Consider the following 24,993-nt stretch of genomic DNA (forward strand, 5'->3'; position numbering starts at 1 on the left):
AGTAAGCAGGCAAATATGCTGTTTAGTTCTGCTCTGGTACAATATTTAGTCTATAGCAGTGGTTTCCAAACTTTTTAGGTTCAAGGCACCCTTAATATTTCAGTATTTTTCCAAGGCTCCCCAAGTCAAAACAATTTTCTAGGTTGTATATCTGTACAGCGTTGCGGCATTTACTGGCACTATAGTGTAATGTACAGTGTTGGTGTTTCGAAGTACTCGTGGATGGTCACTTGAGAAGTGCGCCTGTCAGAGCCCCTGATGTGCATTTTGCCTTGTGCCTCATCAGAGGGGCTAAAAACGCTCATTACTAAGGCTTAATATCCTACCTTACCCTAGTTTGTTTCTGGCTCGAGATTGTGGATTGTGGTAATAAAAAGTTATGTTTTATTTCATGTGAAATACATTCACAACCTCTAATTTATTTATTTCAGAGATAAATTGTACCACCGAGTTATGTATTTATTAGCACCGTGGGTTGGAACAGGCTTTTGTGTAAGGGGTGCCAGGGGCGTATTAGCCGCGAGGCAAACAAGGCATTTGCCTTGGGCGGCATTTTCCAGGGGGCGGCAAAAAAAGCCGCCCCCAAATGCCCAAGGCAAATGTCTTGTTAGCCTTGCGGCTAACAGACATGCCGGCGGGCTGCTGGGCGATCGGGCGGCACTGCCTGGCGGGCGGGCGGGCGGCAGGCCGGCGAGGGAGCACTTCCCCTGAGCTGTCTGCTCAGCTCCCTCGCTAGCCGCAGAGTGAGGCTGGGAGGCGGAGCCGGAATATGACGTCATATTCCGTCTCCCAGCCTCACTCTGAGGCGCGCAAGGGAGCTGAGCAGACAGCTCAGGGGAAGTGCTCCCTCGCCGGCCGCCCGATCGCCCAGCAGCCACTGGACCACCAGGGAAGAGACACCCCCCTCCCCAGCATTCCCAAAGGTAAGGAGGCTGGGGGGGGGGGGGAGGGTGTTAAATAAAAAAAAATGTGTTAAAAATAAATAAAAAAATGTGTTACAAATAAATTTTAAAAAAAAACGTGTTAAAAAAAAATTAAAAAAATGTGTTAAAAAAAAATGTGTTAAAAATGTTTTAAAAAATTTGTTAATGTGGGTGGGTGAGTGTGTGTCTGTGTCTGTTAGTGTGTGTGTCTGTTAGTGTGTGTCTGTGTCTGTTAGTGTGTGTGTCTGTTAGTGTGTGTCTGTGTCTGTTAGTGTGTGTGTCTGTTAGTGTGTGTCTGTGTCTGTTAGTGTGTGTGTGTGTCAGTGTCTGTGTCTGTTAGTGTGTGTGTGTGTCTGTTAGTGTGTGTGTGTGTGTCTGTTAGTGTGTGTGTGTCAGTGTGTGTGTGTCAGTGTGTGTGTGTTAGTGTGTGTGTCTGTTAGTGTGTGTGTGTCTGTTAGTGTGTGTGTGTGTCTGTTAGTGTGTGTGTGCCTGTTAGTGTGTCTGTTAGTGTGTGTCAGTGTGTGTGTCTGTTAGTGTGTGTGTGTCTGTTAGTGTGTGTGTGTGTGTGTCTGTTAGTGTGTGTGTGTCTGTTAGTGTGTGACTGTGTGTGTCTGTTAGTGTGTGTTTGCCTGTGAGTGTGTGTGTCTGCTAGTTTGTGTCTGCTAGTGAGTGAGTGTGTGTCTGTTAGTGAATGTGTTTGTCTGTTAGTGAGTGTGAGTGTGTCTGTTAGTGTGTGTGTGTGTTTCTGTTAGCGAGTGTGTGTGTGTGTATTTAGAATGCGGGGCGGGGGGAAAGGTTGGGTGGGGGTGGCGCGGGGGGTTGGGGGGGCGCCTGAGTTTTGTCCTGCCTAGGGCAGCACAAAACCAGGATACACCACTGAGGGGTGCCCTCGAGAGCACAGAATAGGAACTAGCTGAAACGTTCATTACTAAGGCTTAATATTGTACCTTACCCTACTTTGTTTCTGGCTGAAATTGTGGATTCAGCCCTGTTGAAAACTAGATTGTTGCAACCTCATACCTCATGTTGCAACAAGTACCTAACAGTTACATTGTTACTTTCATGTAGCTGTTATTTCTACAGGTTGATACTTTGATATCAGGACTGCATGCCTTATCCTTTCCCCTTTCCCTTTTCCCCCTATGCTCATAGATTGGTTCCCGATGATTTAGGGACTTTTTATCGTAAAATTTGCAAACTTTACTTGTCTGTGATTTGTCAGCAGCTTCGCATTTTAGTACTCGGAACTCTGGCAGATCACAAGATCTACATATATTTTTTACACTGTTTAGGTACCAATCTGGGTCTCCAGCGGGAGATCGATAATTTTAAGCTAGGAACCAATTTGGGTCTCCAGCAGGAGAAAGATAATTTGAAGTTAGGAACCAATTTGAGTCTCCAGCGGGAGACAGATAATGTGAAGTTTACCGATAGAGGGCACTGACAATACCCCCTGTCCCACCCCCCTATCATTACGAATCACTTAGCTTTATCATAAGATGAGACCCTCTCCTTTTTGTGTTTTTAAAAAGGTGGTGGCATTAGTATAGATGTGTTAGTGATTTTATACTGTAAACTATTAAAAGTTACGTTTTATTTCACAAGCAATTTTTTTGTTTTTGGCTTCTACTACATTTGGTATACCTGGTATTTATACCCTCTCTAAACACCTGACTCAGTTAGCCTCTTTATTGAAATTAGATTAAAACAGGGGTTCCCCGGGTTCCCTCCCCCCCCCCCCCCCCCCCCCCCCAAGAGGAGCTATACACAAACCTTTTTTCTATCTCATTATGTCCACAACTTCCTCATGGACGATTCTGAACTCGGTGCAAATATGCCAGCAAATATGTTTAAAATAATTACACATTTATCCATGCATTGCCCACAATTATTGAAATTAATGAATTAAATTTGAGATATAAAGACTATTAGATTCCTGCCACTATACTTTACCTTGAGCACAGCGGTAGTGGTGGTTGTATTGTTACAGCATAATTTAGTGGAGTAGGTCAATATACCTTCTTAACAGTCACTAAAACCTCAATGTAAGATAATTTCAGTAATTGGAGAACAATAATTTTCTGATAGAAAACGGCAGTGGTAGGGATATTCTAGATAAATAAAGGGCAGGTGCTTGTCCCTGAACCTACAGGAACAGTTTACAGAGAGACAGTTATAGTCCCCTCAGCCTACATGTAATGGGGAAAACTTACAGGGACACTCTAGGCACTATAACAATTTTATCTCATTGAATAGGTTATAATGTCTAAAGTCCCCTGGCACAATCTCTTCAGTGTTATACAATTGTAATGGTTTAACACTGGATGAGGGTCACAGGCCTGTCACAGCCAGTTCCCACTACAGGTATGAGATTACACTTTGCCTTAGCATACCAATTCAAACTACACCCTGTTTCAAATTATTATGCAAATTCTATATAAGTGTCACAAAGATTAAATATTTTGTTTTTCAGTTTAACTCATGGATGGCATTGTGTCTCAGGGCTCTTTTGATCACTGAAAAAATCTCAGACACCTGTGATAATTAGATTGCCAGGTGAGCCCAATTTAAGGAAAAATTACTAAAGGAGGGTGTTCCACATTATTAAGCAGAGCAACATTTTCATGCAATATGGGGAAGAAAAAGGATCTCTCTGCTGCCGAAAAGAGTGAAATAGTTCAATGCTTTGGACGAGGTATGAAAACATTAGATATTTCACGAAAACTTAAGCGTGATCATCGCACTATTAAGAGATTTGTGGCTGATTCAGAGCACAGATGGGTTCGTGCAGATAAAGGCACATTGAGTAAGATTTCTGCCAGATCCATGCATCAGATCAAGAGAGCAGCTGCTAAAATACCATTACATAGCAGCAAACAGATATTTGAAGCTGCTGGTGCCTCTGGAGTCCCACGGACATCAAGGTGTAGAGTCATCCAGAGTCTTGCAACTGTGCAGAGTCTTGCAACTGTGGCCACCTCTAACCAATGCTCACAAGCAGAAACGGCTGCATTGGGAAGAAAAATACATGAAGACTAATTTTCAAACAGTCCTGTTCACTGATGAGTGCCGTGCAACCCTGGATGGTCCAGATGGATGGAGTAGTGGATGGTTGGTGGACGGCCACCCTGTTCCAACAAGGCAGTGATATCAGCAAGGCGGTGGTGGAGTCATGTTTTGGGCCGGAATCATGGGAAGAGAGCTGGTCGCCCCCTTTAGGGTCCCCGAAGGTGTAAAGATGACCTATGCAAAGTATGTGGAGTTTCTGACTGACCACTTTCTTCCCTGGTACAGAAGGAAGAACTATGCTTTCCGTAATAAAATCATCTTCATGCATGACAATGCATCATCTCATGCTGCAAAGAATACCTCTGCATCAATGGCTGCTATGGGGATAAAAGGAGAGAAATTCATGGTTTGGCCTCCATCCTCCCCTGACCTCAATCCTATTGAGAACCTTTGGAGCATCCTCAAGCAAAAGATCTATGAGGGTGGGAGGCAGTTTACATCCAAACAGCAGCTCTGGGAGGCTATTCTGACATCTTGCAAACAAATTCAAGCAGAAACTATCCAAAAACTCACAAGGATTCAATGGATTCAATGGATGCAAGACTTGTAAAGCTTCTATCAAATAAGGGGTCCTATGTTAAAATGTAACGTGACCAGTTAAAATGTTTAAAAAGTTAAAATGTTGTTATAAGTTTGATTGAAATAGCTTTTGATTTCAGTAAATATGCTGCAAACACAACAAATGACAATTTTCAGTTTTTTACAACCTATAAAGTGTTTTGAAACTTACTGTGCGTAATAATTTGGAACAGCGCATTGTAAGTTTTTTATGTTTAAAATAAATACTGTTATCATTGGGAGGTTTGTTCACTAAAATTTAAATTGTACTATTAGTGATGTCCCGAACTGTTCGCTGGCGAATAGTTTCTGGTGAACATCGCTTGTTCGCGTTCGCCACGGACGGCGAACACATGCGCTGTTCGGTCCACCCCCTATTCGTCATCATTGAGTAAACTTTGACCCTGGCCTGTACCTCACAGTCAGCAGACACATTCCAGCCATTCAGCAGCAGACCCTCCCTCCCAGACCCTCCCACCTCCTGGACAGCATCCATTTTACAGGGTGATGGTGAAGCGCTATATTTGAATAAAATGTAGAAAATGGAGATAATACTAGAGAAGCGTGAATATACCTGAATAAAATCTTTTTCCTTGAAACCTTAACCTTGATATAATTTTCCTTACAAGTATAAACACAAAAAATATATCATAGTGTAAAACTGTAAAATACACAATAAAATATGTACATAAGATTATTCCCACTCACACTCTGTAGAGCCAAAAGATTTTAGCTCAGTTCTTGCGCATGTAGGGTCCGTAAAGGCGACCCTCTCCCTTCTTGGGAACCTTTATTCTTCCTATTTTCAATCTAGGATATAGAGCATATATAGTGCAGTACCTTTGGTAAATATTTTATAATAGGTAAAATATAGAATGGGGTACTTTTGAGGGTACCTATTTTGGGGTACCTATTATAAAATATTTACCAAAGGTACTGCACTATATATGCTCTATATCCTAGATTGAAAATAGGAAGAATAAAGGTTCCCAAGAAGGGAGAGGGTCGCCTTTACGGACCCTACATGCGCAAGAACTGAGCTAAAATCTTTTGGCTCTACAGAGTGTGAGTGGGAATAATCTTATGTACATATTTAATTGTGTATTTTACAGTTTTACACTATGATATATTTTTTGTGTTTATACTTTTAAGGAAAATTATATCAAGGTTAAGGTTTCAAGGAAAAAGATTTTATTCAGGTATATTCACGCTTCTCTAGTATTATCTCCATTTTCTACATTTTATTCAAATATAGCGCTTCACCATCACCCTGTATTTCATTCCTTAGTTTTTAAGATAAGATTTTGGTGTTTTAGCAGCTTTCTGTGTTATATTTTATCCAATTGGTATATATTATTTTGGTTTTCACATTAGCGCTGGTACACCCACCCGTTTCGAGCATCCATTTTACATTCATTGTGAAGCTGCATTCTTAGTGAGAGTAGGGATAGTGTAGCTGCTGCTGATTTGATAGGGAAATTGATAGCTAGGCTAGTGTATTCAGTGTCCACTACAGTCCTGAAGGACTCATCTGATCTCTGCTGTAAGGACAGCACCCCAAAAAGCCCTTTTAGGGCTAAAACATCAGTCTGCTTTTTTTTTTTTTTCTGTGTAATGTAATTGCAGTTGCCTGCCTGCCAGCCAGCCTGTGTGTCAGGCTCACAGCATATACTGTGCCCACTTGCCCAGTGCCACCACTCACTCACTGGTGTCACAATAGCTTGCATTTAAACAAAAAAAAACTGCGGGCGTAACTCTTACACTACCTGATCGATACAACATCATACCTGATGTTTTTTAAATTCTTTATTTTTATTGTGCAGAAAGATTCACAAACAGCACGTTCTGCCATAACAGCTAGGGCGTGTAGAGTGTCGACAATATTGTACATTGGTTCAGCAGTGAAAAACATTGCACATTTTTATATATAAATGAGTAACATATAGTAGTATCCTATTTTGTGTTTGTAGAAATAATAATAAATTGTTAAACTCCGCTGATAACTGTAGCAGAAGACTGCGCAGTTGGTTTAAGAGACGTGGCCCGCTTAAAATAAAGATTTGCATGCTATGTGGCCCGTTTAGGTTTCATGGGATTAGGTCCCCGGCCATAGGTCTCCTTGTGTTCTGCTAGTACGTTAACACATTAGCTGGAGCATAATAGGCTTAGGAGGAGCATACATATTGGTAAGGCCTGTATTATTAGGTACGTTAAGCAGTGGTATCAGTATAATACCCTATCTCCTGGAGTGCATGGTCAGGAAACATACAATTCTAGTATATGAGAGCTTACATGTGAGGAGGCATTAAGAGAGAACATGCGCAATTTTTGTAGATTATAATGGCAAGCGCAGAGCCCTGTCTAGCTGTGACTAGTGGTATGCACTTGTGGGCGACTAAAAGCCTTCAAAATAGTGTGACATTTAGCAAAAAACATAACAAGAAATCGCAAAGAAAAGAAACAACGTTGTGCTGAATAGCGCTTAGCGCCTAGCGTGATCTCGTTTGGCTAGATAAGATTTTGATCTCGGAGATATCACTTGCCACTATTCCACCTTACAAAGAAAGGAAAAGCAAAATGGCAGTGTCACCAGCAAACCAACTTGGAATCACAGTGCTTGTAAGTATGTCCGTGACCAGAGTCTCTGAGTGAGTGCTTTGGGTTTCTGTTTGTCCACATAATAATAATAATGAAATTGAATTACATAAAAATGGCTGGCATGTAACTTATGTAACTTATGCATGTAACATATGATAACTGGGTTATCTACTTGGAGTAACTACGCTACGTTAGAACAGATTTCTTTAGCAGGAGCTAGGTAGGGTAAAGTGAGATTAGAAACTGCTGGGGTCTTCCAAAACAACGGGAAACAGCTCAGATACGCAAGCTGAGTTATCCTGTCGCTTTCAAGGCTGTGTAGGTCGAGTTCAGTTTAGCCCACACCATCTCGGCAGAGGATAGGTGAGAGCCCCAAAGTCCCCAATAAGGCCCCAAACCTTGTAACTTGGTCCGTAGTACCATCCGTTTTCATCCTGTTTGGTACAGCTCGGACTTTGTCGTCCTCGTCCTTTCTTTTGTGACCCCAGAGTTTGCTGTCTCTGTGGCGGGGGACGGCCATTATGGTGCCTGATGGAGTATGCAGCCGTGCGGTCGCCTGTGTTGCCGGAAGATTCAGCAACATGGTTGAGGGAGGTGCAGAGTCCACGTGGGGTAATCGGAGAAGGCCTGGAGTGCTTTGCTGGAGTCTCTTTGTTGTTGCCGATTCTCGTCGCTGGGTTAAGTGAGGGGCCCGGAGGGTCCCCTTTGCTTACCAGGGTTGTGGGTTGATCCGTTTCCCCACCTTGCCAGGGAGATGCAGGTATATGAACCCCTGCCGCCTTCTGGTATCCGCTTTTTTGGGCTGTGCGTTCTGCCTCTGCCCCTGCCGGTTTGGGTTAGTATCGCCCTCTTGCTGAGTCTGCCGTTGTGGTTGCGCCGCTGTTTTCCCTTGTCTAGCAGCCTGTGGGGTACCTCTGTGCGGGGTCTGGAGAGTCTCTTCTGGCTCTGGGCCCTTCATGTGGGCTTCCAGGGACTCCCAGAAAGCAGTGAAGATTCTGTTTAGCCGCAACTCAGTTTCCCGCCATGCGTTAGCTGTGTTGGCGGTGTGGGAGGCTTCCGCCATCTTGGAGGTCGTAGGGACAGTAGCTTTTGGGCTCCAAGGAGCCGGTTCTAGCCCATTGCTTTGCCAGGGAGACAGTTTGGGGTAGACCGGGATGACCCCCACCGGTCCAGAGGGGGGGGGGAACGAGGGCTCGCAGTCTGCTTTACGGCATGGCCTTGCTGCTGGGGAGCGGCCGTCTCCCCTGCGCCTGCCCCGCTTGTAGGCCTCATTGTGTGCTGTGCTCGTTTCGGCGCTTGAGAGGTACCGATCTCTGCACCTCGGTGTCCTCTCTCGGGTGGTAACTTCGGGTTCTCGTTTAAGTGCCTGTGTGGCGGTTGATTTTAGAGTTAAGTGCCCGGTTTAGCAGGAGCTGCCGAGATGAGCGTCTACACAGCTCTGCGGTCAGGCCCCGCCCCCCCATACCTGATGTTTTAAAGCAGGTTATTCCAAACAATTTAGGAATGTTAGGTGATTTATGCCTTTATGGATTAAAACCAGACTCTGCATCAACTATGTAATTTTCCATGGGAGTTTTGCCATGGATCCCCCTCCGGCATGCCACAGTCCAGGTGTTAGTCCCCTTGAAACAACTTTTCCATCACTATTGTGGCCATAAAGAGTCTCTGTGGGTTTTAAAATTCGCCTGCCTATTGAAGTCTATGGCGGTTCGCCCGGTTCGCCCGTTCGCGAACATTTGCGGAAGTTCGCGTTTGCGAACGGAAAATTTTATGTTCGCGACATCACTAACTACATCCACTTCACAAACTCACACTCTGAATCCACTACACAAACACAGACACAGCATTAGCTACACACACTGCATCCACTGTACACACACACACTGCATACAATATACACAGACTCTGCACTAATTACACACACTACATCCACTACACAAACTCACACTCTGCATCCACTACACAAACATAGACACTGCATTCACTACACACCCTGCATAACATAATACATGTGGAAGTGTGTTGGCGGATGCAGTTTTGGTGAGACGGGGCAGCCCAATGTCTTGGGCCGGTCATGCTTAAAGGACCACTATAGGCACCCAGACCACTTCAGCTCAATGAAGTGCTCTGTGTGCCAGGTCCCTCTAGTTTTAACCCTGCAGCTAAAAACACAGCAGTTTCAGAGAAACTGCTATGTTTACACTGAGGGTTAATCCAGTCTCTAGTGGCTGTCTAACTGAAAATCACAGTGAGAATATGCTGACGTCCATAGGAAAGCATTGAGTAATGAATTTGAATGCGTGCGCAGCTCTTGACACGCATTCGGCGCTGACGTCAGCAGAGGAGGAGAGTTCCCCAGCACCGAGGGAGCCCAGCGCTGGAGAAAGGTAAGTGGCTGGGAGGGGGCCATGAAGGTGGGGGTGGGACACCTAAGGACTACATAGTGCCAGGAAAACGAGTTTGTTTTCCTGGCACTATAGCGGTCCTTTAAGGAGAACTATGGAGGACATCTAGGGCTATATCTGTCAAAGTTACTTTTCTGAGCCAACTATTTTATCTTTTCATTGTTAAAGTAAATATTTAGGAATGATACATTAATTGGGTTGTGCTGCACTATCCTTCCATCATCCATTTGTACTAATTCAGTAATATTGTTTTCAGATTCCATTATACTCTCATCTCAGTACTAGCAGCCTCACAAGGATGGCTGAGGAGATTTCAGGACAAGAAAGTTTTCAAGTTATAAAGGTGTTGGTACACAATCCATTTTTGCAGAAGGAAGACATAATTATAGGAAAAGCTACATACAGGTCCACTACACATTATAGTGTCACTAGTAATAAAAAAAAATAATAAAGAAACATATTCATTCAGTCCATTACATGTATTTTTGTTTTGCTTCTTTATTTCATGCTATTTAACTTGCCATAACTACATAGCCTGAATAGAATTACCGGTAATAAAAAAACAAACAAAAAATAACTTTGCAGTTCATGATACATAGTATATAACTAATTGTATTAATTATTCCACACATATTCCTCCTACTTATTATAACAAAAACATAGAGTCAGATTGGTTCTCAGCTAGCCGCCTGGCATAGACCTGGAAGTGGGCAAATGGGGAACTGGTCTAAATGTGCATGTTAAGTTTGTGGTTTAGGGTGCAGTTAATGAAGAGTCAGCATGATCACATGTTACTCCCCTGCATGGGGAGAGACATTTTTTAGAGACCTTTTTCTTTCAGTGAAACTTAAAAAAAAAGCTTACCAGGCAGCTCATGCCAATTGTTTGAGGACCATGGTGAAATGTAGGTTACAAACATTTAGGGTGCTATGATCACTAATCTATAGCACTCATTTTTTTCACCCAAATGTTTTATTTCTGTGAGTTTTCAGAAATTACGGAAAGGAAAATTAGAACATTAGAACAATGCATGGAATCTCCAGTTCTCTTTTAATTACCAATGTTTGAAAAATATTACTTTTCGACGAGTAATGTTTCCCAGATCGTTTATTCAATAAAAAGTACCACAAAGACTATTTGTATTAAAGTGGAATTTTATTGAAATTCCAACACAGTCAATAGATATACTAAGACAAGATAGGGACCAACCAGATTGGTAGGAACTGCACTTAATCAAGGGTGAAACTGGACCAGGGGCTAGCACAATCCCCACAAGGTTAAATCAAGAGAAAGAAGGAAGATCCAGACACTCCAAAGCTCATCAAGGCAGATTTATTGGAACAAAGTTAAAGCAAAGCAACAAGGGTCTTTGTTAAGCTTGGACAGACCAATGTCCGCGAGGGACAGGTTCAGGTAAGTAGATCTTAACTTGCCTGCTCCCCCGCGTCCCCCAGCCACTAGACACCTAGCGGTTATGCAAACACCCCAGAGAGTGACATCCTCACTGTTACAGTGTTTTGCTATTCATGAAAAACTGAGCAATTTAGAGAGTGGTGTTATCTGGTACAGTCTGGTGTCATAAATTGGGTTAAAAATCACTATGTAAAAGACGGACAGTGCATGTTGAGTAGATGGAAGTTTTCATTCAGTTAAGTAAACATTTCATAGATGAGCTGCAACTCTACTCCTTTATTTACATTTATTAAGTTGTTTAATTAAGTGTAGGAGGATTGAGTAAACTATTTTGTTTACAGAAGAAATCTCATTGAAAATCACCTAAAACATTTTTTAACTTGTTTTTTTTCATATGATGCTCCATCTTCTTTTAAATGTATATGAAAGCTTTAATTACATCATAGTCCAGTTTAGTCCAGGCAAAGCCAAAGCAAACATGGCAAATGAGAAGAAAAATAGAAACAATCAGGAGGTATAATTAAAAATGTGCTCAAAAAAATTGTGAACAAAAAAAGTAAAAAGGAAGTGTCACCAATAGAAATTACTTGCTGGTTTCAATGGTTTTCATGGTGATTCCCTCACATGTAGCACTTTAAAAAGCTCTTTAGAATAGAAGAAATGAATACATCTCCCCTGTTTCACTTCTCTTCTGCTTTCTCTATATTGACTGCTCGACATAGGATGGCTGACAAGGTAGGCATTGCTCTCTGTATGTAGTAGTATGGAAACGCTAGCAAGCAGGGCCGGCGCTTCCTATAGGCCAACTAGGCGGTCGCCTAGGGCACTGCTTAAGAGGGGGCACCGGCTATGACTTTATGATTAAGTTTGTGCCGGCCCGCGGCCACCCCTCTATTATTTTGAGCGTGCCACCAGCCATGTTCCTAGGCGCTAGGGAGCACTTACATTGTCAGAGAATGAGTGTGAGTCTGCTTCAGTTAGTATGTTTGTGTATGTCAGTCTGTATGGGTCAGTGTGTGTCTGTATGGGTCAGTGTGTGTGTCTGTATGGGTCAGTGTGTGTGTCTGCATGGGTCAGTGTGTCTGCATTGTTTATTGTGTGTCTGTATGGGTCAGTTTTTGTCTGTATGGTTCAGTGTTTGTATTGGTTAGTGTTTGTCTGTATCGGTCAGTGTTTGTCTGTATTGGTCAGTGTGTGTCTGTATCGGTTAGTGTATGTCTGTATATGTGAGTGTATATATGGGTCAGTGTGTGTGCGTTAGTTTTCATGCATCAGTGTGTGTTTATACATGAGTCAGCGTGTGTGTTAGTCTGTATGAGTGGGGGCGGCAAAATATTTTTTGCCTAGGGTGGCAAAAATGCTTCCCCCGGCCCTGCTAGCAATGGGTTTGTGGGATGCAGTCTCAAACAATTTTTTTGAAAATTAAAATAGTGGGGGGTTTTGTGGATGTAATATTGCCCAATTCTGTAGAAGTGAGGCAAAAGGCACAAACTGTGCAATAATCGTGTGAATAGGATCATCAACACAGACATCTGTGAGCAGAAAAAGCCTATTCAATTGTACTTGCTACCCAGGGAAGCCCTCATCTGCTGCTTATAGATTGACAGGGAGCTAAAATGGAGGCACTTTTTTGTAGGATAAAGCAGGGGCGTATTAGCCGCGAGGCAAACAAGGCATTTGCCTTGGGCGGCATTTTCCAGGGGGCGGCAAAAAAAGCCGCCCCCAAATGCCCAAGGCAAATGTCTTGTTAGCCTTGCGGCTAACAGACATGCTGGGCTGCTGCTTGGCGGTCGGGCGGCGCTGCTGGGCGGGCGGCGAGGGAGCACTTCCTCTGAGCTGTCTGCTCAGCTCCCTCGCGCGGCGCACAGTGAGGCTGGGAGCCGGAATATGACGTCATATTCCGGCTCCGCCTCCCAGCCTCACTGTGCGGCGCGCGAGGGAGCTGAGCAGACAGCTCAGAGGAAGTGCTCCCTTGCCGCCCGCCCAGCAGCGTCGCCCGACCGCCAAGCAGCAGCGCCGCCCGACCGCCCAGCAGCCACTGGACCACCAGGGAAAAAAGAAGCCCCCCCCCCAGCATTCCCAAAGGTAAGGAGGCTGGGGGGGGTTAAAGTAAAAAAAAAAAGCCACTGGACCACCAGGGAAAAAAGAAGTCCCCCCCAGCATTCCCAAAGGTAAGGAGGCTGGGGGGGGGGGGGGTAAAGTAAAAAAAAAAGCCACTGGACCACCAGGGAAAAAAAGAAGCCCCCCCCCCAGCATTCCCAAAGGTAAGGAGGCTGGGGGGGTTAAAGTAAAAAAAAAAAAGCCACTGGACCACCAGGGAAAAAAGAAGCCCCCCCCCAGCATTCCCAAAGGTAAGGAGGCTGGGGGGGTTAAAGTAAAAAAAAAAGCCACTGGACCACCAGGGAAAAAAGAAGCCCCCCCCCAGCATTCCCAAAGGTAAGGAGGCTGGGGGGGTTAAAGTAAAAAAAAAAAAGCCACTGGACCACCAGGGAAAAAAGAAGCCCCCCCCAGCATTCCCAAAGGTAAGGAGGCTGGGGGGGTTAAAGTAAAAAAAAAAGCCACTGGACCACCAGGGAAAAAAGAAGCCCCCCCCCCCCCAGCATTCCCAAAGGTAAGGAGGCTGGGGGGGTTAAAGTAAAAAAAAAAAAGCCACAGGACCACCAGGGAAAAAAGAAGCCCCCCCCAGCATTCCCAAAGGTAAGGAGGCTGGGGGGGTTAAAGTAAAAAAAAAAAAAAAGTGTTAATGTGAGTGTCTGTTAGTGAGTGTGTGTGTGTGTGTGTGTGTGTGTCTGTTAGTGAGTGTGTGTGTGTGTGTCTGTTAGTGAGTGTGAGTGTGTGTGTCTGTTAGTGAGTGTGTGTGTCTGTTAGTGAGTGTGTGTTAGTGAGTGTGTGTGTGTGTGTGTGTGTCTGTTAGTGTGTGTGTGTCTGTTAGTGTGTTTGCCTGTGAGTGTGTCTGTTAGTGTGTGTGTTTGCCTGTGAGTGTGTGTGTATGTTAGTGAGTGTGTGTGTCTGCTAGTTTGTGTCTGCTAGTGAGTGTGTGTGTCTGCTAGTTTGTGTCTGCTAGTGAGTGAGTGTGTGTCTGTTAGTGTGTGTGAGTTTGTCTGTTACTGATTGTGAGTTTGTCTATTAGTGTGTGTGTTTCTGTTAGCGAGTGTGTGTATCTGTTAGCTAGTGTATGCGTATCTGTCAGTGAATGTGTGTGTGTGTATTTAGAATGCGGGGCGGGGTAAAGGTTGGGTGGGGGTGGCGCGCGGGGGGGGGGGGGGGGGGAGGGGGGGCGCCTGAGTTTTGTTCTGCCTAGGGCAGCACAAAACCAGGATACACCACTGGGATAAAGAGATGTGAATAACTACATTTAATTTTACCATTCAATACTCACAAATACGTATTTGTTAAACAAAGGGATTCAATTAACCAATAAAATCATGGGAAGTGATAGATCCCAGTTAACTGATATCTCCATGGGTTTGGAATTATACTAGTTATCTTTCAATGAACTTTAGACTAAAGTGCCTAGACTTGCATTTTAAAAGCTTGCAGTGTTTTACGTTTGTAGTCACTTGTCAATGCAACACATGCATCTTTATTTAAATAAATTTCAGCAAAGTGTATTCTCTACTCTCTTGCCTGACTTAAGTAGATTCTACCACTCTCGTTCTTGATCAGGATCCCTCATTTTTTTTAAAGGAAAAAAAAAACACTCAGCACATGTTTGCATTACTCTGTGAAAGTCCTTAAACAATAAATACAAAACTGAGATAGTGACTGTTCATCTGTTGAAGTCCTATATAGTTAAAAGAAACAGGCATGTTTACTGTTAGATTGATATCCACGCTAATTATATTTCTAGGCCCCTCTGTAAAAGTTAAACAGTTTTTATTTAATTTTATTCTCACACGGCACACTGGATCACCAGAGAAAACATGCCCCCCCTGTCAAAAGGTTAACAGGAGAACGCCAAAAAAAAACCCCACCAACCTCCTTCCTCAACACTCAACACATTCTCCCCAATAAACACAACACAATGTAAAATTCTACCACACACATTCAACCAGTACACACAGAAACACTCAGCCCACCTGCAGGTCTCAGCCTCCTTCACACACACCAGTCAGCAACTACATACACTCTGATAGAAACAAACAGTCTCACCTACACACATATAAAACATCCAGGGTTATTGCTAGGGTAAAAAAAAAAAAAAAACTACTGGGGGCTAAACCCCAAAAATAATGACCCACCCATGCACCTCTCCAATTCCACCACTTAACACGCCTCTTGGCAAGCATTTAGATACTTACACAGGCACTGACACACAGACGGACATACGCAGGCACCGACATGTAAATACAGACAGCAACACACAGGCATACATATACGCAATAATTAAATATGTGTCTGTACCTTGCCAGTTGGTAATTTGCCTAGTCAGTCACTGCTTCTACTCCCGGCTGACTTCTAGACTCACCAAGGTGACTGGTTTCAGGAGAAGGGCAGGGAGAGCAGGGCATTAAGGGGAAAAAGCTACACATTTGGGGTTCAAGTCTCTCCAGCCTCCCAGTTTACACCCCTGCAGCCACCACTCACAACACCCACAGGAAAAAAGACAGTGCTCTAGCAGGAGCCCCAATCTTGCACTTTAAAAAAGCACAATAGGGTCAGGAACACAAACATATATTTCTGACTCTATAGTGTTAAAACCACCATCTAGTCCCCCTGACCCCCTCTTGCCTCCCTAAATATAGTAAACTCTTACTTGTAGTCAAGCCTGAAGCTGCTGGTTCCATGTTTACCTCAGAACAGAAAGCTGCCTGCTGACATCATCAGAAGTGTTGTTCTGAGCCAATCACAATGCTTCCGCATAGGATTGTCTGAGACTGTGAAGGAGGCACATCGGGGCAGAGCCAGCACAATTCAAACACAGCTCTGGCCAATCAGCATCTCCTCATAGAGATGAATTGTATCAATGAATCTCTACGAGGAAAGTTCAGTGTCTGCATGCAGAGGGAAGATATACTGAATGTTGTGAGTCAAACTAGGCAAGACTGATATAGGAAGCAGCTCTAGCAGCCATCTAAGGAGTGGCCAGTGAAGTTATCACTAGGCTGTAATGTAAACACTGCATTTTCTCTGAAACAAGCAGTGTTTACAGCAAAAAGTCTGAAGGTAATGATTCTATTCACCAGAACAAATTCAATAAACTGTAGTTGTTCTGGTGACTATAGTGTCCCTTTAAAGGAACACTATAGTCACCTAAATTACTTTAGCTAAATAAAGCAGTTTTAGTGTATAGAACATGCCCCTGCAATGTCACTGCTCAATCCACTGTCATTTAGGAGTTAAATCAATTTGTTTCTGTTTATGCAGCCCTAGCGACACCTTCCCTGGCTATGATTGACAGAGCCTGCATGAAAAAAAAAAACTGATTTCAATTTCAAACAGATGTAATTTACCTTAAATAATTTACCTTAAATAATTGTATCTCAATCTCTAAATTGAACTTTGCCGTTTTCTCCATCTATGCAATTTATTTACACTCGCTATGTTTACAGCCCTACTTTAACTCTGCTGCTAATGTGTGTGTTATCCTTAGCGAGACTTTTTTCATTCATTTATTTTTTTGAGCCTTATCAGCTCCCCCGCCCACTATCCTCACGGAGTCCAATGATTTGATGATACCCACTGACGTCATGTCTAGAGGCGGAGCTTCAAGCACATTTAAAAAGAGGCGCCATCCACTCCGCAATTTTCTCTTGAGAAAGACGACCTGTTTTGCCGAAACGCGCGTTGGACATTTAGCTCTGCGGATTATTTTAACTAGGATGATTTTTGTTTTCTGACTTGTTAGATCGAGGATTAGATACCAGCTTATTACGTACACTATGTTAGGGACTCCTTCCCCCAAATCTCCTACAGCGTTATAGGTTTGTTCGGTACAGTTGTACCATTGGAGTATTTGCTGGTTCATCATTTAGGTTACATGCTTATCTATTTACTTTGTATCTGGTGCATTTGCTCCTCTATTCATAGATTTTGTATTGAAAGGGCTCCTTTGCCTCCTATTATTATTATATCTAATCTCTTTGATCATAGAAACTGTAACTATGTTTAGCAACGTTGCATATATATTCTAAGTTACTTCAGTGATCAGTCAGCATACTATTTATTTCATCCTATTTTAATTCATTTATGTTTGTTTTGAGTTTCTCCCTCATGAGGGATTATTAAAGAGTTTTTGTTTTTGCTCCCTGCGTTCCACCTTTACATTTATATATGCAGAGGAGCTTGTTTCACATAGATACTGGGTCTTTTTGGGAGGCAGTTTGTTTTACATCTGCCACCCATTAGTCCATTTTTTCTTTCTAAATTGAACTTTAATCACATACAGGAGGCTCTTGCAGGGTCTAGCAAGCTATTAGCATAGCAGGGATAAGAAAATCTTAATTAAACAGAACTTGCAATAAAGAAAGCCTAAATAGGGCTCTCATTACAGGAAGTGTTTATGGAAGGCTGTGCAAGTCACATGCAGGGAGGTGTGACTAGGGTTCATAAACAAAGGGAATTAACTCCTAAATAGCAGAGGATTGAGCAGTGAGGCTGCAGGGGCATGTTCTATACACCAAAACTGCTTCATTAAGCTAAAGTTGTTTAGGTGACTATAGTGTCCCTTTAAGTGATTTCCTGTTTCAGACAATCAGGAGAGTAAACTTATTTTAAATAAAAGCGTTTTAATGAATTCCGTAGATCAATCAGCACATTTATGTTTAAAATCTGTTTTTTTTAAATTCCATTGTTTGTTTCTCATCTTGATTTGATGGCATTTTGTAATAATTTTCTGCTACTAACACATATTTCTTATCACACTGTCAATGTATTTCACTCCTTACAACAAAAGTGACCAGCTTCACATAAATACTAAACTACTGGAAGGTCTAAAAAGCCTTTTTTCTAAATGAATTCTCTTTAAAAAAAAAAAAAAAAAAAAACCCAAAAAAACATATCAAAATCTGTTCAAAAGATCTAGTATTTCAGTCTGTGACATGGGACAAGATGCAGCTGCACAAACAAGCTTCCACAGCCCAAAATCATTTTGAAACAAAAACTCCTCAGTAACTATTCCCATGGGGAGGTGAGCAGCTTAAAACAGAAATGTTCTGCGAAAATAAAAGCAGAAATTGTAGCAGAAATAGAACATGACCAGAACTGTTTGTTATACACTCGAACAATGTTAATTTTTAAATGTATTATTTGTGAAAGGGATACTACAGGCAGGGTCGCCATCAGAAATTTTGGGGTCCCTAACTCAGCTCAGGGCCCCCCGGGCGCCCAGGGACTGCCTCCAAATCCCACCCACAGGAATACACACACATACACAAAAACACACACTGATACAAAAGGACACAGATACACACACACAAAGATACACACATACTGACACACACATACATACATAAGTGTGTGGGCTACCCGATGGTTGTCATCCCCTGATGGCGGCCTGATGGCGGCCCTGACTACAGGCATCAAAACAACTTTAGCTTATCATGGCCCTGCAGTTTCACTGCTCAAATCACTGCCATTTAGGAGTTAAAAGAGCACGCTGGTCACCAGCATATTGTATTACACGTATTGGAGGAAGCTATCAACTCCATGAAATGGAATGATAATATGCAAGTCTAGAGTATTTACTTCCAAAATATGCACTTTAATCACGCATTAGACTATGTCCTGTACAAGTATATGAATATGGGCACAGCGAGCAACGAGTAAGAATATTGCTCCTTAAAAGAAATATCTATTGCCACTAAGCTGATAGGTGGAAATTTCAGCATACACTGACAGGTACACTCATTCATTAACACACACACACACACACACGTATATATATATAAACACTTACACTCTTTTGCATCCCTTTTCCCTATTGCCTGCTTCTTATCTTTTGTGTGAATCAGGTTGCCAGGTGGTTGGTTACATGAACCCATGCCTCGCTTTCTGATTTACTAGCGAGTTGAGTGACTGCTGATTGTTCTGCACGTTCTAGAAGTGCAAACTCTACGCTGGATTGCCTCCAAAAGCGAGCATCCTAGGTGAATGCCTTATTCGGCATTTGGTAGCACTGGCCCTTCCTGAGTGAAACAGACTTATAAACTGCTACACACGTTTGCACAAAAGACCTAGATGTCATGGAGTAGGTGGTAAATGCTCAAATGTGATGCTGTAACTTACATTCTATGGTTAACCTTTGTAGCGTATAAATTAGAGAATAGGTTAAAACAATACAATGGTGTTTATTCAATTTGTTAATTACATTCCATGCAGGCAAGCGTAGTAGGACTTTGACTATATAAATCATGCCAATTTAGTACCAATAGTATTTTTATCCCTGTTTTCACCAAAAATATCCAGGTTCAGTGGCAGAGTAGAAGATACATTTATAGACAGTGTAGAATATACTTGTACTGTGTACACAGTAGGCAGGGCAGTAACTAGGAACCAGTGCACCCTGGTACAAAAATCATCACCCCTCCCCCCCTTCTTGCTTACTCCCTCCTAATCATCAAGATTGATGATCACAGCCAATCCAGTGCTTCCTCATAGGTAAGATTTGGGAGATTTAGCAAAATGCTGCACTGCACCAACAAATCGCTCCTCTAAATGAGAGTCATTTGATCTATAACCACGTGGTGTGTTAACCCTGCAATGAAAACTTTGCTTGTAAAACGGTTAAATTGCAGGGTTCACAGAGTCTTTTATTCATTATCCCCCCTTTCCAGTTTGATATTTTATTTTTCACAGCAATTGTGTGTATTCATAACAATTGGAGACCAAGTGACAACGCTTTGGTGAATTAATCTTAGAAAATAAAGAGTTGTGCTTGGAACGTAGCTTTGCTGCCAGAATACTCGGTGAGCTCACTATTACTTTATTACTTCTATTGTTTCTCTGTGGTTTTAAATGCACTTTTCAACATTACCCCATGTAAGACCACTTTTTGCTACAGCTCCAATGAAGCACTTAAAACCAATACTTTTCCATTGTGTCTGCCAACATTTGTATTTATTCTGATAGGAATATCCTGTACAGTCTATTTCTCTCTTTTTCCATCAATGAGTTACTGTAAAATGACGTAAAATGTTTCTTTAACAGCAGCTGGTTTCCCATGCTTAAAAAAAACAAACAAAAAAAAAAACAGTTGCTGTAAATTCCTTTACTCTTACAGCCATTGTGACCTAAACTGTTCTTCCCTGGCTATGTAAAGATTTGTATGCAAGAAATGAAGAACACTTTTCACAAGGTAATTTTTTGATTGGTTCACACCATACATATGAATTAAAGGGCTACTCCGTACAGCTTAACCACTATAATTTATAATTCATTGTACTTTTAGTCACTGTACTGTTTGTTTTTTGCAGTCAAACAGTTTGAAGGGGATTGACAAAAACAAGGATTTTCCTCAGCACCCAAAGCGGATGATGGCTAACTTTATCCCTAGTTCAGAAGGATAATACGGAAATGTAAAGCTTTCAGGAACCAGGAACATTATTTGTTATTTGTTAACCTGATATAACAGTTTTCACAGGAGATCAGGGAATGACTTGCCAAGCTTATATTACCATCATCACTATAATGAGCCTGAATGTTTATGGTTCAGAGATACCTCTTCAAAAAAGAAGTCAGAATCAGGATGACATAGACGGTATGGCTGGATATGTGGGTAGTGGTATTTGGGCTCAATATTGGGACACTTTGTAGGTATGAAAAAATGAATTGGTGGGTTTAACAATGGTAAACAACCTGTACAGTGTATGATCATGTAGTACTTTAACTTGCAGGAAATAAAAAAAAATATTCTTTAAGTTGCCAAACAGATCAAATACACTATTACAAATCCCGATAGAGAACTGACAGAGAAAATAATAGACTTTTTCTCTTCCACAAAGTGATTAAAGGCACACTCCGGTTAACTTCTTGGTTAAAGCGGCACTGTCACTGTCTGGGGACTGTGCAGAATTTGAAAAGACCCTGACAGAGATATCAATATTTGGGATCCAGGCAAAGATGAGTTCTAGGGTGCCGCCATCTTCCCCCAGCAGGTCCTCTTCAGCTCCGGGTGCTTTAGTGCCAAGAGCTGACGTCATCGCTGAACTCTCGCAAATGCTTGAGAGTACAGCACTGAGTTCTATAGAGGGTCCCACAAGACCATTGGATTCTTCATAGATAAAGCAAATTCCCTGCAGCCGTCACTGGGGGGGACACTGAAACCTCTAGACAGCAGTAGCTCCTCCCATTTTTTATAATTGCTGGGCCTGCTGATTTTATCAGCTGTTTTTCGTATTATTATTATTTATTTAGTGCTATCAATTTCCACCACACTTTACAATTCTAGGAAGGGCATATTTAGAGTTGATGAATGCCTTGCTCAAACTAGCTTACAATCTAAGAATTTGAGCTAGGTAGATATAGTGATATAGGTAGATATAATGGCACTTACTGGTGAGGTGGTCTACCCCCAAAAAAAACATGCAGAAAAAAGTACACGCCTGTTTCTTTTGGGAGAATGTACAGGTGGTCCTCGTTGTGCGACCTACCTGTTTTATGTTGGCTCGCACTTATGGCCAGCTCCTTCGCGGGGTGGTAAGTGCGAGCCGTCGTGGGAATTAGAGGGATTCCCTGCTCTGCTGCATTCTATGTTGGGGATATACCCCTAAACAAAGACAAACAAAACAGAGCAGGGAATCCCTCTCTAATCTATGTTCGTGGAAAGTTCCCCGAGCATACGTAGATTAGACAGATTCCCTGCTCTTATGCGTTCGTCTATGTTCAGTGAAATGTCCATGAACACAGACATGGGCACCAGAGCATCGAATCCCCTAAATATATGTTCGGGAAGTTTCCCCAAACATAGATTAGAGGGATTCCCTGCTCTGTTCCCTTCGTATATGTTCAGGGACATTCCCCCGAACATAGAAGAACGCAGCAGTGCAGGGAATCCCTTAACTCCTCACTTACCGAACAATTTGTTCTAAAACCGGGTCGTAGGTACGGAACCTGGCCGGTAAGTGAGGAGTGTCTGTATACTAAACAGGTTAAAATAAAATAAAAGTTCAGCTGAGTGTTCTTTTAAACAAGACTATTTATACATTTTTGTACTGGCTATTTTATGAGCTATACAAATGTACATCTGCACAAGTGGAATTGTATCCATTTATGGCTGGCAAAGCATCAAGGGAGCTTTAAGATTGGGATCTACCTTCTAGCCACCCCTGAATTAATGCATTACTTAATTGTTTAATTTCTATGTTTAATATGTGAAATAAACATTAATATGTTCACTTTCCTCATATGTTTTTTTTTTTATTCCCGGCTGTGTTTAAAGATTGTATTTGGGTATGACGGATGAAAGTATTGCTTTATTCAGAGTATTCGATCTTGGCCCTTCAGCTATTGCTGAACTACATATACCTGAATTCTCAGCCTGTCTTTGTCAGGGTCATTAAAAAAAAAAAATCAAGGACAAAACTTGGTAGTGAAGGTCAGTCACCCCAGATCAATAAAGACAATTTTCAGCAGTTTTAAACAGTAGTTTTAGACTGACATGTAGGCCTCATATATTTTAAGACTTTAACAAGAATAGCGGAAGCTGATAAACGGAAAACAAAATAACTATCAATCGGATATTATTATTATTATTATTATTACAATTTATATAGCGCCAACAGATTCCGTAGCGCTTTACAATATTAAGAAGGGGATTTAACTATAAATAGGACAATTACAAATAAACTTACAGGAACAATAGGTTGAAGAGGACCCTGCTCGATCGAGCTTACATTCTATATGATTTGAAAATGAGATTAATGATTAATTTTGAATTGCTATTTAATCATGTTAATGTGATTAATCATTAATTGTGAATTGGTGTGCATACAAACCAAGACAGGGACCGATAACATAATTTAAGATTTATTAGCCAATCAGAGATATTTATAGTAAACCTATTTAGTGCTATCTGTTCTGTATTAATTGTCTTCTACATAAGAAAATAATTCTCAAAGTCTAGAGGTTCAGACTAATAGGTACTCACCACTTAAGTTAACACTTTAAAGTGATGTGTCTGGCTCAGGAAAGCATGTCAGCCTATAAAGATTTTAAACTCTGGGGAAAAGCAATTATTTTGCAGGCGTATTCATCAATAAGATAGGAAAACTAGTGACTGGTAAGCAAAGCAACATCACTCTAACATCTAACAGCATTCTAATTAAAGACCATCCAGGTATAGACAAAACAAAGCTTCTAATTAGGCAAGTAAACTGGTGGACACTTATCTAACAAGTGCAGTTTACAAAAAAAAACAAAAAACATATTGGTTGGTTAAGTTATAAGATATAAAGGTGATCCTAATCATAAATGTTTGCAGAGTTTTTCACTAAAGTGTACATGGGAATCCAAAATGAATTTAAAGTTTTAGACCAAAGTGGCTACAATGAAAACAGCTGACTCTGAGAAAATTTCCTATTTAGCCATTTGGCCAATATTTTTTTCATTCACTTTGAATAAATGTGATATTACCGACAATGCACACGTATCATACCCATAGTGCATTCAGAAAGTATAATAATGACAAAGTAAAAAAAATGATTTTTGAGAACTTTATTGAAGAGAAAACATTTTGGCAATTTCACACTGACATACGTAAGTATTCAGATGCTTGAAATTTAGCTCAGGTGCATCCCATTTCTTTGGATTCTTTGGTTTATATAATATTTTTACATAATCAAGTCATTTTATTAATTACAATTTGAGGGACCTGCCTGACAACCCAGACTGAAAGGCCAGAAAATTTGTCTCGCAAGCCCTATATTTAACCCTGTAACTTTCTAGGACACCATAAAACCTGTACATGTGCGGTACTGTTTTACTTGGGAGACTTTGCTGAACACAAATATTAGTGTTTAAAAACAGTACATCATATCACAACGATATCGTCAGTAAAAATGCAGCTTTTTGCATTTTTCACACACAAACGGTACTTACACTGACGCTATAATTGTTGTGTTACATTTTACTTTTTTGAAACACTAATATTTGTGTTCGGAGAAGTCTCCAGAGTATAACAGTAACCCTCATGTACAGGTTTTATGGTCTTTTTCAAAAGTTACTGAGTCAAATATAAGGCTTGAGATTCCTTTTTTTTTTCACATTAAAATTTGCCAGATTGGTTATGTTGCTTTTGAGACTGTATGGTAGCCCAGGAATGAGAATTATCCCTATGATGGTATACCATTTGCAAAAGTAGACAACCCAAGGTATTTAAAATGGGCTATGTCCAGTCTTTTTTAGTAGCCACTTAGTCACAAACACTGGCCAAAATTTGCGTTCAATTTTGTTTTTTGCATTTTGAACACACACAAACAAATATGAACGCTAAATTATGACAATGTATTTGGACCTACAAATGATGTGTATCCATAACCTACTTGCATACATGTACACAGTGAGGCCTGCGTGCCTGGCTACAACCCTCCCGTATCTATACCTGTACTAAATCAATGAATCAATAAAAAAAGATTTACAAAAAAAATAAAAATATAATGATATATAATAAGTGTGGGTGCACTTAATATAAAAGAGGTGAATTACGGTTGAACAGACATATAGTCAAATGCCAGGTTTTGTTTACGTTTTGTTTTGATCACAATGTGTATATTTGGCTCAGTCCTTAAGGGGTTAATGTTGTGGCTGATCAGTGTGTGTTTGTATATATTTTACCTTTAAGTAAAACTGGACCATCAGAGTTTTGGTTTAAACCCTTCATGCCCACTCTCCTCCTTGTCACTGCTTGGCAGATAGAACTCACCATGACACATCTTAAACACATGATAATAAAATAGCAAGTGTTTTAGAGCATGAGCTAGATAAATTATTTTCTGAGAGTTTGTTTGGGAACAAAGAAGTTCATTTTAAACTACTTTATTCTCAAATTCATATAATCGTATCATGTACCCTATAAGAGTATGTGCTGGCTT

At 41.4% G+C, this 24,993-nt stretch overlaps 1 protein-coding gene across 4 annotated transcripts in view; it reads right to left on the bottom strand.

Moving 5' to 3' along the window:
• The window catches only part of PHACTR2 (phosphatase and actin regulator 2), a 253,511-nt gene that overhangs the window by 58,732 nt on the left and 169,786 nt on the right, over positions 1 to 24,993 (bottom strand). The window lies entirely within an intron of this gene.

Source organism: Pelobates fuscus, chromosome 2 (genome assembly GCF_036172605.1).
Source record: "Pelobates fuscus isolate aPelFus1 chromosome 2, aPelFus1.pri, whole genome shotgun sequence".
Taxonomy (NCBI): Eukaryota; Metazoa; Chordata; class Amphibia; order Anura; family Pelobatidae; genus Pelobates; species Pelobates fuscus.